The 17,511-nt window shown below is 42.0% G+C and overlaps 1 protein-coding gene across 1 annotated transcript in view; it reads right to left on the reverse strand.

Moving 5' to 3' along the window:
• The window catches only part of LOC113158366 (RNA binding protein fox-1 homolog 3-like), a 327,372-nt gene that overhangs the window by 250,567 nt on the left and 59,294 nt on the right, over window positions 1-17,511 (reverse strand). Inside the window, exon 3 of the mRNA XM_026354255.1 lies at window positions 13,135-13,233. The gene's annotated coding sequence lies outside the window, so the exon portion shown is untranslated. The remainder of the gene's footprint in view (window positions 1-13,134; window positions 13,234-17,511) is intronic.

Genomic DNA, 17,511 nt, shown 5'->3' on the forward strand with positions numbered 1-17,511 from the left:
ACTATTGTGGTCAAAGGTCAAAAATCACATCTGTCCCATTCTCATCAACGCAATATCCCAGGAGAGAATATCAGACAGGCACAAACGTCCACGTGGGCTCATGGATGAACTGATCTCTACATGCTGCAAAGCAAATTTGCACACATTTCCTTGCAAATATGATTATGTGATATGATGAAATATGATCCATTGCTACACCATGTTAAGTGTAAAGCAAACTAGAATTAAAATAATGATAATTTCATAATAATTCTGCTAATATTGTGCCATGCCATGCAAAATCTAAAACATAAAGGCATTGTTTTGTGTATTTTTTACTATTCAACAAAGCAGAATATTACAACATTTGTAAATACATGATATTTGGCCACTTATGCTCTTCTCTGTATTTAATTTTTTAAAGGTTTCCCCTAATGCTGTCATAAGACTACACAATAAAAACCCTCAACGATCAAAGGTCTGACATCTGAGACTTTTTGTTACTTACAAGATGAACATTTAATGAGTTTAATACACAAGAGTAACATGTCAGGCCAGAAATAAGATCAACGCCACGCTGTGCACCTGCGTTTCCATCACACTAGAGTACAGACGGAAAGAAAAGAAGGAACTGATGCAAGCAGCCTGGGAATCCTGTGATTATTCAATGCAAATGCATTAAAAATGTGTGTGCTTTCTACTGAGGACAGCCCTAAAATATGCATGCATTTATATTTCTACCATGGAGTCTATATCATGGGCGATGAAAGCGCTGCAATTCTTGTGCTAGAAAGAAAAAATAAAAGCACGGGAGATGTGTGACACATGAAAACTAGCCACTTATTTCGCTGCTGCTGTGAATTTCAAATTAGTGGGTGTTTTTGAGGAAATCCTGATGAGAACAGGAGTTAACAGAGCTTGTATGCAATCACTCATTCCGCAGCTGGTTGATGTGACTGATCATCTCAGCAGGAATTACACAATATCTCAGCTGTGACCTGCATGCACCTGACTGAGAAAACCGGAGGATTGCAAAGCAGCATCCAGCACGCGGGGTAAAAATTAAGTTTCTGGTTGACACACAGCACAAGTTTTATCTGTTCCAGTGTGTTATTTTCCTGCTGTTTGTTTTATTTTAATGCCTCCATGCTGCCACTCAAATAAAACCTTTGCCACTGAAGCTGTGATAGTACATCTGAGGCAGATCGGGTTGCCACGCTGCTTTTGAATGATAATGCTGCAGCATCACGTTTCACATTGATTCATTTTCAAAGAGAGTCACTATTATTTTCTATTGATCGCCCTTTCTTTATAAACAAAGATGATATATAGGCCTAGTAATAGGAGGATTAAATTACATGGCCTGAAAATAAGCCGGATCGATAAAAAAAAAGTAATTTAGCACAATTCGGTTCAATTTGTTTGAGGAATCTCGGGCCGTCTGTGCGTCTGAGTTAGCAGCTGAGGTGAAATTCCACAGATGGGATTGAGCCACCGCGACAGGCTTTGACTATTTCCACATTTTACATCATTTTCCTTCCATGTTATCAATGCAATCCGACAGCGAAAGTTTGTTAGAGTTTAACTAGTTGACAGAAAACGACGATACTGCAGTAATGTTGTATCACTCGACAGACAGTTGCAGCTGTTGATGAAACCATCACATCATCGTGTTCCAAGTGTGGGAGGACTGAAATTAACATAGCACGTCTCAACACATACTAACCAGGTGTATATGGATGCAGCAAGAATGAGGCGCAGACCCTCCCTGCAGCCTACACACCCGCCCTCCCCTCCTTCATCAGCGACCAAATGCTGCGACTCTCATTTGGGGCATTTGTTTGCCTGTGTGAAAAATAATGGAGCAGGAGCAGGTGGAATATTGCTTCAGCAGTTAACCCATATGGATCAGAAAAGCTGCTTGCCAAGTCCAAACTCCACTTTTACAAGCACATCTGGAGCAGAATCTCCATATTAATTGCCAGTTAATGTGTTTACACACAACAAGGATTAATCCCTGAGAGAAGTTGGTTGACCTGGGTCATACAGTCAGCAGGAGAGTTGTGTTTTTGGGGTAGAAAAGCAGTAGGGAGAGCTATCAAGCCAAAAGTGCAGACAAAGGCACATCCATAAGCTAAATATGGCAGCTGAAAGCCATCTGTCACATAGTTTTTTTCTGGTGTTTTGACAGCATTTATGTCAATATTTTTTTTTTTCTTTCAGTGGCTGCAAACAGCTCAACGGCAGGATGAGTTCGAGCACGGTTTTACTAGGGTGTGATCACAGGAGGCGCTTTGTTGAACACACCTGCATTTTGTATGGTTTATTTTGTGTGCTTGGTCACAGCAGGCAGGGGGGGGGGGGGGCACTGAATGATTCAGAGGACCCCCCAGAGGTGGACAGAGGTCTGGGAACATATCAGGCATGACAGATATTTATCATGTCAGAGCCGCTGTCGAGCCGCTTTTTAGGTGGAGTCAGATTTCTAGCATCAAGGCGAGTGCCTCTTTCAGGTTCCTGCAGCAAAACCGCAGCAAACACTATGATGAACATGCCTCAGGTTAAGTTGTAGTCTGGCAGAGCAATTTAACAAATTGACCAAGAAAATAGGATGCTGTTATTTTCCTGTTGCAGTATTAAGGAAGACGGCAAGATGCCACCAAAAGCTTTCGAGAAAAGCTAGTGAGTGGACACTGACGCCAAAAAGGATTCTACTGGTACTGTCCAGAATTTTGCATTGCACATGTGTGGAGCATGAAGTACGCATCCCCCTGTTGTAGTAGTGGACAGGAAATGGAAAGGATGGATTGGCCTCCATGCAGCAACCTAACTACTTCCATGACATATAATAGCAGCCTAAATCTGAGTAAAGGACGGGAAGTTGAAACGCTTCTTCTTCTTTGCCACTTCAGGTTAGTTAGTCAGTCATCATGCCATCCAGCCTGATGCTTCACATCTTGAAGCCTTTGAGCTCCTTTCAGCGAATTCTACTTCCTATTTGGCACATGATTTTTCAAAATTGCTCTCCTTGACAAGTTAAAAAGTATATCTCAATTTTTCCTCTTTTGACTGATGCATCTCCAGTGTGGGAACAGATGATTCAGCCTCTTTGAAGTTCGTTGTCTTGTGTTGCTTACAAATCCTCTATGCCAGAGTGCTCTTTTGTAGCTGCTGTTGAACCTAAAATGTACCTACATCTTTAATTGTTGCTTCCTTCGTGAAGTGCTCACCTGATTGAGCTTAATTCTGTCTGATAGCAGCACCAGGCAGTGCTTTAACCTTCGTCCCTCCCTGCTCATCCTGAAGATAGCCTTGTGTCTCTCAGGGTTTGGTTTAGAGGGACCTCCTAATGAGAGATTTACTGTATGGAGATAATTATAAGGGAAAGCAACATCTCCCTCAGACCTAATGAGTAAGATAAGAGCTCTTCAGTGGTGTTCGAGCAGGAGCCTCCTCCTCCTGACCTGTCACAGTATGGGGTTTCTAGTGTTTGCAGACAATCAGCAAGAAAAACACTGAGGGCACACCTATATGCATGGCAAGTGCATACTCGAAGGCACACATACCCATAAGTGGGCAGCCCCGAGATCACAAATCGAAAGAGAGAGGACAAAACCAATATCAGCACTCCCTGATATTCCTGCCATTTTATAGATCAGCCACCTGGCCGATTAACGGGGAAAATGAGTGAACAGAATCAGAAACCCGTGCTCTTGTTTATTGCTTTAGAGAGTTTGCTGGCGAAGAGGCAGCCATCGTGTGATGATGAGAGTGGCCCCTCTGGAGGCAAGCGTTCACACGCTGGCAGAGGAGCTAATACCGACTTTCATTAGGATGCACACTTCAACACACTGTCATAGTATTTACAGTCTCACACTGGGGAAACAAATAAACTGCGTGATTAACAAGTTTTCCTGATGCCTGGTGCCTTCGCTGTGTGCGCATTGGAGTGCCACCTCGCCGACTTAATGATTCTTAATGGTTTCTTAATGACTTCTTAATGACTTCATCAGGAAGATCCTGCAACAGCACATTCTGACAAGCGGGAGCCTCCCCTTGAGACCAAGGATCACACCACTGTGCTAACCACTCTTCAGTTTTCTGCTCAAATAACACACACTTTAAATCTGCTTATCTGAGACAACATCTTCGACTAAGATGGCATGAGCATTTGATCCACGGTTAACTACGGGGATACGTGATGTAATGTGATGTGAAAGCATGCGAGCTGATGTGTGGAAATGTACTAAAAGGCGAATAGGGATGTCCACCTAGGTTGTGGGCAAATGCAGTCACATCAAACTAATCTCAGAACATTGGAGTGACATCTAGTGTTGTGTAACCAGAATTAAACGGCATTGTGTGAGGGTATCTAGGAAACCCATTTGGTAGCATTCACTTCAAAGCTGTGACTGTGATGCAAGACTGTGGGAAGCGGTGAGGAAACAAAACAAACAGGCCTGAAGAGCCCGGTAATTGTAGAATTTCATTACTACAGCACAGACAAAAAGATGACACTCCAGCGAGAGAAACAAGCAACGTGTTGCAGAGCAGAGAACAAACTGCGGTCAGCATCAAAAAAAAAAAAAAAAAAAAATCCACCAAGCATTTAATGACATAGAATTTTCTGGGTCACCTCAATGTCACTGAGCAACAAATAGTTTGGAGTGTGAAGTACATAGAGCGGGCCATCATAGACTGCTGTGTCACTCTCAGTCATTGAACACCAATTTCTTCGTCTTCACTGTATCTCTATGAAGTTGAAAGCTCGGGGCTCTTTTCATCTAGACCATGTTCAACGGGATTAAAAGACAAGTTTGCCTTTCCTTGAATGAATTCTTAATTATTTTTGATAAAAGAAAAATTGAATTAGCCAACGAAGCCAATTAAGATTGTCAGTGAAAATTCAAATGACGTGTGAATTTAAATGGAATACAATTCTAAACTAAAAGTCAAACGGAGTTCAACGAAAATAAAGCAAAAGGCGATCCCTGCAGGACATAATGGCTGAACGGCTGTTCAGATACACGCAAACACACACACACGCACGCACACAAAGATGCATTTAACAACTGGTTAACAAATTGTATTAGCAGAGAAGCGTGACTGCATGGCAAATTACACCTGTCCTGATGGATGTCCTCTTTACGGGTTGTGGAAGCAGGCTGAGGGGCCATGGAGAGAGGACGAGGCTTTAGCCAAACACTCCAAAAATGATGCATAGCCGGCCACGTGTCGCCGCCTGGTAGAGGCGAGTGGGAGGGGTGTATCACCCAGATATCAATGCCCAAAACACAAAGAGACACGTGCTCTACTTATAATATGACTGCCAGGAGAAAAGATGATCCAACTGCCTTTATTTCCAAGTTGATAATGACTGTGTATGTACTGTTTTCACTCCCCAAAGCCTCAGCACTGGTCAGAATCTCCTTTTTGAAACTAAATTTAAAAAAATTACAAATCAAGTGGTACCTTAAACATTGAACTTTCTGTCCAGTGATGTGGATTCATGTGTAATATCTGCTAGTTATTTAGTCACTGACGTGTTAAACACTGACATGTAGTGGTAAAAAGTATAAACTGCCACATGAAAAATCTTTATATTGCTCAAATCGGTCTAAAATTAGGACGTTTTCCTGCTAACAAAAACAGGATGCATTGATATTTTCAAAGACATTAATGGATGTTTATCTTGAAAAAAGCTGTTTTAAGTGTAATTTTAATACAAATGGATGTTGTGATGTCTGAAACACCCTGGTATGAATGTACTGTCGTTCTCAGTGGTGTGCCGGACAGTGTGACGTGACCTCCTCTGGAGAACTGAAAAACACACCCTGTTAACAATTAGACCACTAGAGAGTTTGTCTGGCTGTAGAAAACAGAAAAAAAAAACAGAAGCCCATGACGTGATGCTGTGTGACGATCGACCACTTCCTCTGAAGCATCCAAACAGCATTTAGAGAGAGAGAAGGAGAGTGATAGAAACAGTGGGGGGATTTACTGCCGGTAGGATTTACTCGTTCCAATTTGCAAGGGGATTACTCATTTTTTCATCATTCCTTTATTTATTCTATTTCCAAATTCATTTCTAATTAACCTGAAGGAAAACAAAATATCAAGCCAAATGCATAAATAGTGTCAGAGTGAATAGATAATGACAGCGGGTCAACTTGTGAGTGAGTCACGTCTTCACTCCTGGAAGAAAGTGATTACTGTAACACAGCCCTGACAATCACAACCAAGATAATCCCATTTCTCACATGGAGCTCAAATTGTATTATGTCACATTGTATTTTGCATTTGCTATCAAAAACTGGATTTAGATATGCAAACTATCTGGAAAAAAAAAAAAAAAAGTGAAATTCTAAAGGAGGAGAAAGCAAACATTCAGCCACAGGGCTGGCATCCAGGCGTGTCACTTTGTCAAGCTGTCTGGTTTCAGAGAGAGCTTGATGGTTTCTAAGGGAGGGGAGAAAAAAGTGTCGCAAAGGCGTGCTCTTCTCCAAGATGAACAGATGGCAGAGTCTAAGTGTGGAGATTTGTTGTATATCTCTATCCCATGTTGAGGCACAGTGGATGTGGGCTCCTGCTTTCTTTCTTTTTTTTTTCCTCCTTCCTTCTTCAAATGTTATCTTACCGGATAATGGAAACACGCAATGTTTAAGCTAATGACGAGTGGGTGTTGCTTTGTCTTCCTCTCTCTTTCTTCCCCTCTCTCCCACTGACACATCCTCTTGTTCTCCATTCTCCCTCAAACCCACGCTTGGAGCAGGAAACCTATATGCCACACAATTATGCAACACAATTGGGGGGGGGGGGGGTTGCTGCATGTAGCCTGGGTGGCAGTCGAAAAACAGAGCTGACTGTGGAGTTCCTGGCAGCCAGTGGCGTGCAATAACCGCGGTCAAAAGAACATAATGCTCACAGAGCTTGCGATGATATCAGGTCAGTGCACCACTGCTTCCTGAGTAAAGTGAAGACAAAGAGGGATGGTGCAGTTCACTGATAATTTATAGCCACCGTGCTGTAGTTGTGTGCCTGTAGGGATGATGCACAGTCACTTAATCAGAGTTCACAGTGAAATGTCTCCACAAACACTGAATGGATTGCCAAGAGTTTGTAACAAACATTCAATGTCGCCAGAGAACAACCCCTAAGGATCCTGAAAATGGGCCCCTGGGAACATACATGTAAAAGGCCTCCCAACAAGACCTCCACACTGAAAGTAGCTAAGCATGTAAGCTATGGCCACGTGTGTCTCTTTGCAGGTTTAGGCAAGTTGTGTGGCTTATTATAGTTTGTATTCATCATTTTCATGTCTTAATAGTTATTTGGTGACTTTTTGTAGTCATTCTTTCTCTTTTACTTGTTTTGTGTCTCTGTCAGTGACTTGTTGCAGGTGATCCATATTCTCGGGTGCCGCTGTACATTTAAAAGCAGCACCTGGGCTTTAGTTTTTTTTTTTTTTATGCAGTGGAGATAAAGAGAGGCTCTGTGACCCCAGTTTTAACAGATGCTGCACAGATATAATACCAAATACTCCAGTGTATTCTACCAAATCATTATAGGCAACACTGTGCTATCAAAAGAAAGCCCAAAGGGCAGGTTTTATATCATCTACTAGTTTTACTGTATTTAAATGGAACATTGCACTAGCATTAGTATACAGAAGTATGATGGAGAATATCAACAAGCAAACAAGCAGTGAGTCTGTGGTTGGCCTGTTTAGTTGTATTTACACTATTCTTGTTGAAACCCCATCTGACTTTTTATCTAGAAAGTTTATCAGTCCAAGTGGACCTTTGTCCTTTGTCCAACAAAGTTTGATCAGTTCATCCTTCATACCAAGTGAACATTGCTGCCAAGTTTGAACAAATTCACTGTAGGCTTTGCTGAGATACCACGTTTATGAAGAATGGGATAGACAGACAACTAGAAAACATAATGCCTCCTGCCACGGCTATTGCCGGTGTTGAGGCATAAATATAGGTACTGCAGTACACATGCTATATATATAACTGCTATAGTGTTACTGCGTAGTGGATGCGGTGTGTTAAAATGATACATGGCATATGGTTAATGTTGGAATAAGCTGAAATGCTAGATGATACAGTACATCCTATACACTATATATACTCTATATATTCTCTATCATGAAGTCAATTATGACAATCAGGACCTAAGTCTCCATTCAGGGGATAAACCATGATGATTTAGATAACCACATGTTCTTTTCTACACAACAGGACAATAAAATGTCCAATAAGCATCACAGCCACAATCAAATTCAGACCTTCAGCCACATTCAGACATGTGCGTGTGCGGCTGCTTGGATGACCTCGCACTAAAAACCATCAAAAGCACCTGTGAACTAACTTGTTTCTTTAGAAGCATCTTAATATCTTGCATATGCTCATGGTCTAATTATGAAACGTGGGCTTACAGTATTACCATGTTAACAACAGCTTTGTCATGTGAAAAACAGACCTTTAGCTCTGGTTTTACAATTTCTCTGTAATGAGTAAGGGCAGCTTCGCTTAACTGTTTAGTCATAGCAACAGAGGTTTTCGGTCACAAACTAAGGGTGAACTTGAAGAGCTTAATCAAAATGGGAGCATAAGCAAAAGCACCATTTACAGTCACATTACTCCCTCCTCTAATGTCAACCTCAGGTGCATTCACACAGCGAGTGTTTGCAGCAATTTAATCAAACTCAGAGTGGTTACTCCTCCAGTGTGGTTCATTTAGCGAGGTGAGAATAAAACTGCGGAAGCTGAGGAGAAACAATAACTGCTGTTTTATTCCCCTTCCAAGAGAAGTGGAAACAACCTCAAACAACAATAACGCAAAGCGCCGCAACTTTTTTAATGCTTTCAAAGATTGTTGAAGCCAGAAGAATGACTGGTGTTTGTGATCAAGTGCTGTTCCATGTGTTATTGGAGTAGACTGGGTGCTTGGCTAAAATGACAGGGCATGTGATGTGTTTTGACGCATCACCTGCCGCCACAATATCTACTCTGGCAGGATGACAAAACACAATCCTTCAAAAGTCCACTTTGAAAAAAAAAAAAGAAAAAAGTTTCAAGTCCACGTGTCCCTGGTTTTGGAGTCCCGGTTTGCCTTCAACTGGGCGGCGTAACAAATCAGCAAATATAAACCTGTTATGAAGTCCTCTACTATGAGTCAGACCGAAGCAGGAAGCTTGTGAGTTAGCCTCTCCAAAAACCAAAAGCCTCCAAAAAGACAAATAAATTCTCAGTACCCCCCAGCTAGGAAGACCAGCCCTTTGCACCTATGACCAGGTAAACTTTCCACAGTCGCTAATGGAGACGGTGGCTGTTGTTTACTGAAAACTCCCCACAGAGGAGACTAGCTGACCCATGTCTGCAACCAGTGAGTGGTACAAATGGCAAACATCTCTTGGAGTCATTATTTATGCAGGAATGCCCTTGGGAGTCTTTGCACTTGTTTACACAGTCACGGCACAGTCCATTCATGACGGCTCCGAGTAAATGAGCCGCTTGCTACCAATTTGTCCTGGACGATGAAGCTTTGGGGCTCTACTACCCACAGCTACCTTGGGGTGTGTGTGTGTTATTCTGTGTGTGATTGTGTGTAGGGGTATGGAAAAGAGGTTAATGCAGCACTGCTGTACTGTTGGGAACTGACCTGGAACTACGGACACAGAAGTCCCAAGGGTGTTAGAAAGCACAGTGTCACATTTGGAAATAAATGAGAGAGTGTTTTTTTCAAGCGGAATACCAGGGACTTTCACCTTTGAAATGGGCTGTTTGTTCGCCCCAGGATGGGGACAATGGTCAAATTTAGCAAGTACCACCTTCCCCATAAAACCAAAATCAAGACCAAGACAAGAGTTTTATGGAGGTTGAACTCCAAGGAAACATGAAGATGAAGGCAATTTAGTCTTCTAGCGAACATTTAGTTTTAAAACTTATAATTGAATATATAATGTATGACGAGGCTGTCTCTTTGAACTTCACAAGGATTTAAATCTGTGGTCCATCCAAGCACATTTCCAGTAATTATAGTATTATAGTATAGTGTTGGCAGAATTGGTGAGATTTTCCTTAAAATATGAAAGTAAAAAAAAAAAAAAAACATTTATTGACAAAGACTCCATCAGTGTTAGTGATGCTCTGTGTGTTGAGACCTGCTGGTCATTAAACCCACCAGGTGCCTTTAATGTTTCTGTGTAACAATGCAGCAGTCTAACACCTCAGACCACGTACACGATGTAAAATGATCAGCAGTGAAATACTGAAGAACAAATATTTTTGAGAAAGCAGTTTGTTCTTTTTTTTAATTAAATGGAGAAAACTTAAAACAACTCAAAGACACATGTTTCGCCTTGTAAGCACAAACCTTTGAATTCACTTGGAAACAACCACTAAGGAAACAACATATTAAACTGTTTAATGAAGCAAACAGGAAGTGTCCTGTACTAAGTCATCCTGATAAAGTAATGAGGGTCCTAAAGAAATCGGAGCCATCTGATCGGGAATACTCATTAAGTTTGGGCTCTCACATTTATTTATCTATCAGATTAAAACACCTGTAAGGATTTCACCACCTCTGTGGAATCGTTTATCATCTCCGCTAACCAGAGCAGATACTTCAAAGGAATAAGAGATTAGTCAAACCTAATTACACCCAAACAACGGGACTGAATCTGCTTTTAACCAGCTAACGTATAGTAACACACGCTTTGTCTTACAAGGTTATGTGGGTCCACTCTCTACTTCTGACCTTGTGTGTAAAAAAAAAAAAAAAATAGAAAACATATCACTGTGACACGGAACAAATCACACCAGTTTGTTTTATCTCTAACACACACACACGCACCCCCTGTTCTCTCTGTCACACACACATGTAACTACACCAAGCGCCCTCGAATATTAGCCAGTATCTAAGGAAACAAATGTCCCTTCAATACCCTCTGTTAAATCACTGAATTCCTCCTGTTTCATATTGATTTATGTCAACGAACAAAAGTGAACACAGCAGATACGCATCCGACTTGCAACCTGTGCCAAAGATTTGAACCGTTCCTCCATTCAACACCCGCAACTGACTCTCTCAGGGGGTCTGTTACACAGGTGAAACACAGCGCGTTCGTGTTCAACGTAAAGTCTGTTAATAATCTTGAATGTTGCATCTGGTGGTTGTCAGTGCAACCCCGTGAGTTTCGCTTGTCTTTTGCAAACAGCATCTGTGGCTGATGTTTCACTGTAGCTGTGACGCCACGGAGCATCCAGGTTTTCAGTGTGTCGTCGGACAAAACACAGGCTGCGGTCACGGGTGGAGGTTCTGTGCAACGGAGCGCACGCTTTCTACTTTTCTTTCTGCAGAAAATGTTCATCTGACCCATGTGATAGAACACACAGCTGTGACATCTGTAATGACTGACGACCAGTGTGGCGCCCGTCTGTATATGTTTTCGCTGTACAGCTCACAGTATGAGGAAATGTAGCTCATCTTTTAGCTACATTGATTATGACCCAATACCAAACGAAAAAATCAACAATAATGTGAGAAAAAAAAAAACAGGATTTGTCTGCGTCTGAATAACAACGTGCCTTTTGTTAATTTGCTTATCATCCATTGGGCTTATGGGATTTTTCCATCCATTTACATCATCACTACTAATATTTAGGCCTTTTTAAAGATTTCAAATTGAAAAACCTAATTCCCAGCACAGCCTTTTACAATTTTAAGGATCCACGAATACAAAGAAAATCATGCAAAGAACCAGTACCACAGGATTGAATTTAACAGCAAGCTACTAAAGGCAAGTGAGTCCCCCTATAGTTCTCAGGCTCTGAGCGAAGGGAGAAAAAAAAAATGTGGAGAGGCAGAGCAACAGAGACAGAAAGGGGGAAGAAGTGATTGGATAATTTAACAAGCTTCCTCCTAAACCACTCCAAAACCTCCAGAGTTTAATTGCTGGGAGGCAACATTATCCCTAGCAACACTGTGTATCTCTTGGCTGGGATTCGGTGGGTACCTGCTGTATCCACTCCCCACACAATATAGCGCCCACTGAGCCATATAATCCTCTCAGGCCCTCCTCTTCTGGAGGACCACATTCAATCCCGACGTGACACGGGAAAATCTCCTCTTCTCCATTTTTGTGTCAGGGTACGTGCTTCAAATAAGCCCAATCAGTAGGCGCTGTTATGTGTGCACAATGCTACAGGGACCCACGGAGAAAAGGAAAACAGAAAGGAAGAGCTAAATAAAAAGACTTTTGATTTGCTGCTGTGAAATTTGGGGCTACTTTCCATTTCTCCACGGAGCTCCCTGGAGCAGCCATATTTCTGTTTATGTTTAAATGTGAATCAGTCAGATGGGTTGTTGGGTTCCTGCTGACTCATCCTACACTCCCATTAGAAAGCGCTGGGTTACTTTTGAACCGGCTGCCTTGCAGAAGAAAACAAGACGCTAATGCTACTTTCTTCTTGACTCCTCTTTCAAGTCGCCCTTGAAACGAAAATTACAACAGCGGCTTTGATGGCAGCCTGACATGCTCCGAGATATTCTCCATAAGTGCAGACGCAGACGAGATTATGATTTCAATGAGTGAGTTCGGAGGCTTTTTTTTTTTTTTTAACAGCGTGAATGTGGCCGTTTTTGGAAAACGGCAGCAGAAAAGCAACAACAACAACAACAACAACAACAAAGGTCATTTCTTTGTTGCGTGTTTGTTTTGTAACTTAAAGTCAATATGGCGCCAAGATATCTTTTATTGAGAAGATGAGCTAAATAATGAGGAAGCGCAGAGGCAGTGTGCTGAAGAACAAGTCTGGGTTTTATTAATTAGACTTTTAAGCCATCTCAGTCTCAACAAAGGGGGTTTCTTTACTTTTTGTACTGAGTTCTCCATGAGCAGAGATTTTTTTGTATGAGATAATAAAAACTGTGTGGATTTACTTTTCTTTGGGCTCCGTTTAATTTGATCCCGGATTTAGACAGAGCAAACTGTTGTGCTTTAGACTCATTGCTGCTTATTTCTCCTCCCCTCATTACTGTCTGTCTGTGCACGTACTGTACTCTCCATTTCCCCTTAGGCTCACTGTTACAACATGGACATTTAACATTCGATAAATCTCATGGCCCGTAGGTGAGTGATCCTACCTGTCTGGGAGGTTGGAAATGAAAGGTCGGAGGCGCTGTGAAGGGGACAAATCACTTGTTGCTGAAGATGTGTCCAATGTCAAAGCCACAATACACCAACTGTAAAAAATTATAATAAACAAATTATTAATGTGATTCTATTTGAATCACACTGCAGTAAACAAGGACAAAATACTTTCATCATACCATATTTTTCTTGTGAAATTTCCACAACGCATTTGAAAATTTCTCTCAGCCACTGGTCTTTTAGTGCCTTTTCCCCAAGAGAAGCATCAACACAGTCAAATCTCTGTGAGTACTTGCAAATGAACTAAACAAAAGCGTTTGGACCTCCTATCTCTGTCTGTCTCATTGGCCCCAAAGGAAACGCACTGTAAATCTTTTAAATATTACATTTTTTTTTTAAGACAGGCTCTGTTATTTCATAGCAACACTGCGTCTGCAGCCGTGAACTGAATTCAAATGATGTAAAAGCGCATTCGATGGGGATCGTACTCAAAGATAGTTTATTGCACATTTGGCGCTCTAGAAAATATTAGATAGTTCACGGTGGTGTGTGTGAGGCTGGGTTAGAATAAACTACAGTGTTTGTGTTCACACAGTAATGAAGGAACATGTCACTCAGTGCAACGATGTGGCTCACTCATGTGTCATAGTATTTGGTAGACACATGGAGCTCAATGGCACAGAGGAATCGGATTGTCGAGCGCTGAGTACAAACCCAATACTTTTTAGCAGAATATATTCACTGTGGCGTTTGTTGGCAATAAGAAAACAGAATTTCACCAGACTTATCTAAAGCTTTGATAAGTGTTCCCTTTAAAAAAAAAAAAAAGAAAAAAGATCTGAAGTGTAGAAAACCTTCCAGCAGTAGAGAGGTTGCTAATGATGGGCTTTAATATCTGCCGAGTTCGAGGTGGTTGTACTTCACATTCTTAAAAACTCGAACATCTTTCACATTTAACATTGTAACATTGTTGAAATAAGATGATGGGGTGTAAGGTTAGCTCATAATCCATAACAGATAGTTGAGATTGGCCACACTGGCATCGAATCCTTATGGAAATTGAACCGGGCCTTGGCACGAGCTCAGAACCCAACAAATCAAAACACAGGCTTCCGCTCATTTGTAGTCAGGTCACGGAGGTCGGCTCTGAACATTTTTGTCAAACTTCTATTTTTTTTTTTTTTTTTGGTGGTCAGCAGCTCAGCTGCCACCTGCTGCTTTGTTCTCGGGGATCTGTAGCATCATGGCGGCCGTAGCGATAATGCCGAATGAGAGCTGTTTTAAATATAAACACATTTGCCAACACGCCAAGTGATTCAAGTAACATTACATAAATTGTAAGTAATGAGGCACCGGGGACAGCAGCTATGATCCACAGAGGTCGAACCGTAACATTCTGCTTCACCGCTGAATAAAATGCATCCTGAGTGTGATTTAACAGCCTTAACATGAGGGCGTACATACAAAGAGACAAGGAGAGGTCTGAGAGGGCGCAGCGCTCGTTGTAGAGGTCACATACAACACAACAATGATACACAAACACTGCTGACAAGGGGAAAATATGAGGACTTCTGAAGCACTGTAAAATGTATGAAGAAACGGATGTAAGGGTCATTTTACTGAGCAGCACCATTAACATCGCTGCCCTTGTCTGAACTGGAGCTCAGATCAGTCACTCACACACATACACACACACTCACACTCACACTCACACATAACACGTACACACACACACACACACAGCAGTGTTTTCTCCTCTTTTTACATTTCTCCTCTTTTCGCCCTCAGAGAAGGAGAGGTCGACATTTTAACTGCGGCGGCGAGGAGATGGCTTCCTTTCACCTTGACGGGCATATAATGAACATTTTTCATTTTGAGCTTAGCTTCACTTACAGAGTCAGTCAGCTATTTTCTCTTTGAACCTTTTTTTTTTTTTTCCTCCTTTCTGACATTTCCCTCTGTGGTTTTGCCAGGATGATCTTCACAGTAAATTTGTGCCCCTTTTAAAGAAATAGGATACATTTCTGTTGATTTTTTTTTCTTTTCAAAGTGCTCATTTTCATAAAGGTCCCTGTATAACACAAAAAGGCCCACGGTGCAGCAGGAAACACAAACAATATGCTAATCAAACCTGTTTCAATTAGAGGGTGGGTGTCCAATGAAATCCATATCAGTATTTACTTATTGATTTGCATTTAGCTTCAGAGCAGAAGAAGCTGTGCTGACTGACACGAGTTGCTTTTGTATCAGACTGCTGCAGAATGTACATTATAATGAAAAGATAAAAAAAAGGCTATGTTAGCTCTGCATGCCTTGCCAAACATGGCTGTCATTCTGCGATTCAAAGTGATAAATTAGCTTTACTAGTGGTTACAGAGGGGCTGGGGGAAAAGGGAACGCTTGTTGTATGCACCTCAGAATCTAAGATCAGATAACGAAATTATAAAGCGCTTTATCTATAAGAGAACATGCAAGGGTTATTAATTACCTTTAAAACCTTTAAAGTCCTAACAGTACTGTGAACCAATAAATGAATGCATGAAACCGATACATAATCAATCTGGTCAAAATCCTCAGTCCAAAATCCAAACTCGTATTCAAAACGCTAGCCCACCGGGAACGCGTGTCCACACATTGCACAGTCACAAACACACTCCTGCCCACATTTGCCCACACGTGCAGGCGTGGGGTGGGTGTGTGGGGCTGGCATGGTGCATTCCAAGACAGCTGGTGAAAACCGGGTGTGCTCTGGCTGCGAGAAAAGAGCAGATTCAGGTGACATCTGTGCCTCCTGTTGCAGCGCAATAGTAGAAACACTAAAAGTGAATTACAACATTAATGATAGTGCTCTGCAAGCTGTCGTTCCATATTATGCATCCATTATTCCTTGCATGGGTACTCAGAGGCAGCGTGAAGGAATAGGGCTGCCCCCCCCCCCCCCCCCTCCCCTCCTGCTCCACACCACCACCTCTACAAATAAAAAAAAGCCACCTTGCTGTGAAAAGGAGCAGTTGTTAAAAGGATTGTTGGTTTATAGAGTAACACCTTGCACAGCTATACCACAGCACCACATGGCACAATGCCGACTAGATGACTGATTCTCTTTCTCTCCATTTCAATCCTTCACTTCATCTTTCAAGCACACAACCTCCCACCCCTGACCCGCCCTCCCCCCCCGTCCTCTTCCATCCTCCTCGCTTGCGCGACGCTATTTCAGACATTTGTTTGATCTTGCCGCCCTCTACAGCTGAATGAAATCAATCTGGGAGCGATGTCATGTGTGAGCAGAAATGATTGGCCACAGAAATAACATGGATTTGAGAACATAGAACCTCTGCCCTCCGTGTGGTGGACGCATGCATGCATGCATGCATCTGCAAACACACAGCGGCCACGGCCAACACACGGCTGCCAGACATCACATAGACATCTCGGAGCTGTCACCCATCCCCAGACTTTCAATAACTTCAAATCCCCTGAAAACTTGGAGAATAAAGGCAAAGTCGATCACTCATAGCTCCCTTCACTTGGCTGTTCTCTTCAGGGAAATAACAGCCGAAGGAGAAAAACAAAGTCAGGATCCCATCCTCTCCCGCAGAAAAAGCACTAGCATCCCCGGAGGCCATGGGAAGAACATTTCTTTCATCATTCTGGTTAAGACACAATAAAAAAAAGATTCATTTAAGATGCTGTGACATACATACCACACAGGTATAGAGCAACTGTAAGGGGGAGATCAATGTTAATCAAAGGTGGATTTTTAAAAATAAAAAGCTAGATGTGCGAGATTAAAGGGAACTGCACAAGTGGGCGGCCATGCTGGTGGCATCACTAACACACACAGCCAGCCTACATATTTCTATAGGAATGTGTGTGTATGTGTGTGATTTGGATTTATGCCATGCAGGATCGAATGGCGGGTGATCCCTCCACAGCGTCTCCCGAGATCACAAACAAATCGTCGGCACATCCAACCGCAGCTCCTGTGCCACTGACTGGCTGTGATTTCTTCATTCAGGAGAGAGTGCCACAAAATGTGTCGTACTTGAAGTGTTTTACAATTACCAGCTGATTATATCAGCCGCATTAGCATATTAAAAGGAAGACTACTTGAACACAGAGATAATGACTGAGTGTTGAAAATAATTTCCCCACTCATTATCAACGGCAGACACTGAGATCTCGGAAAGGAAATGTCGATAAATACCCGTAAACCTTTGCTGTGTAAATAACAACAATTAAGGAGAAATTAGATCAGGCTGTGTTGGTGAAAAGGGAGATAATACTAATTAAAAACTGGGGAAGAAAGCGTCAAGCTGTGCATCTATCTATAGGAGTGAATTATAATTCACTTGTGCGTGACAAACTTT

The sequence above is a fragment of the Anabas testudineus genome, chromosome 8 (assembly GCF_900324465.2).
Source record: "Anabas testudineus chromosome 8, fAnaTes1.2, whole genome shotgun sequence".
Taxonomy (NCBI): Eukaryota; Metazoa; Chordata; class Actinopteri; order Anabantiformes; family Anabantidae; genus Anabas; species Anabas testudineus.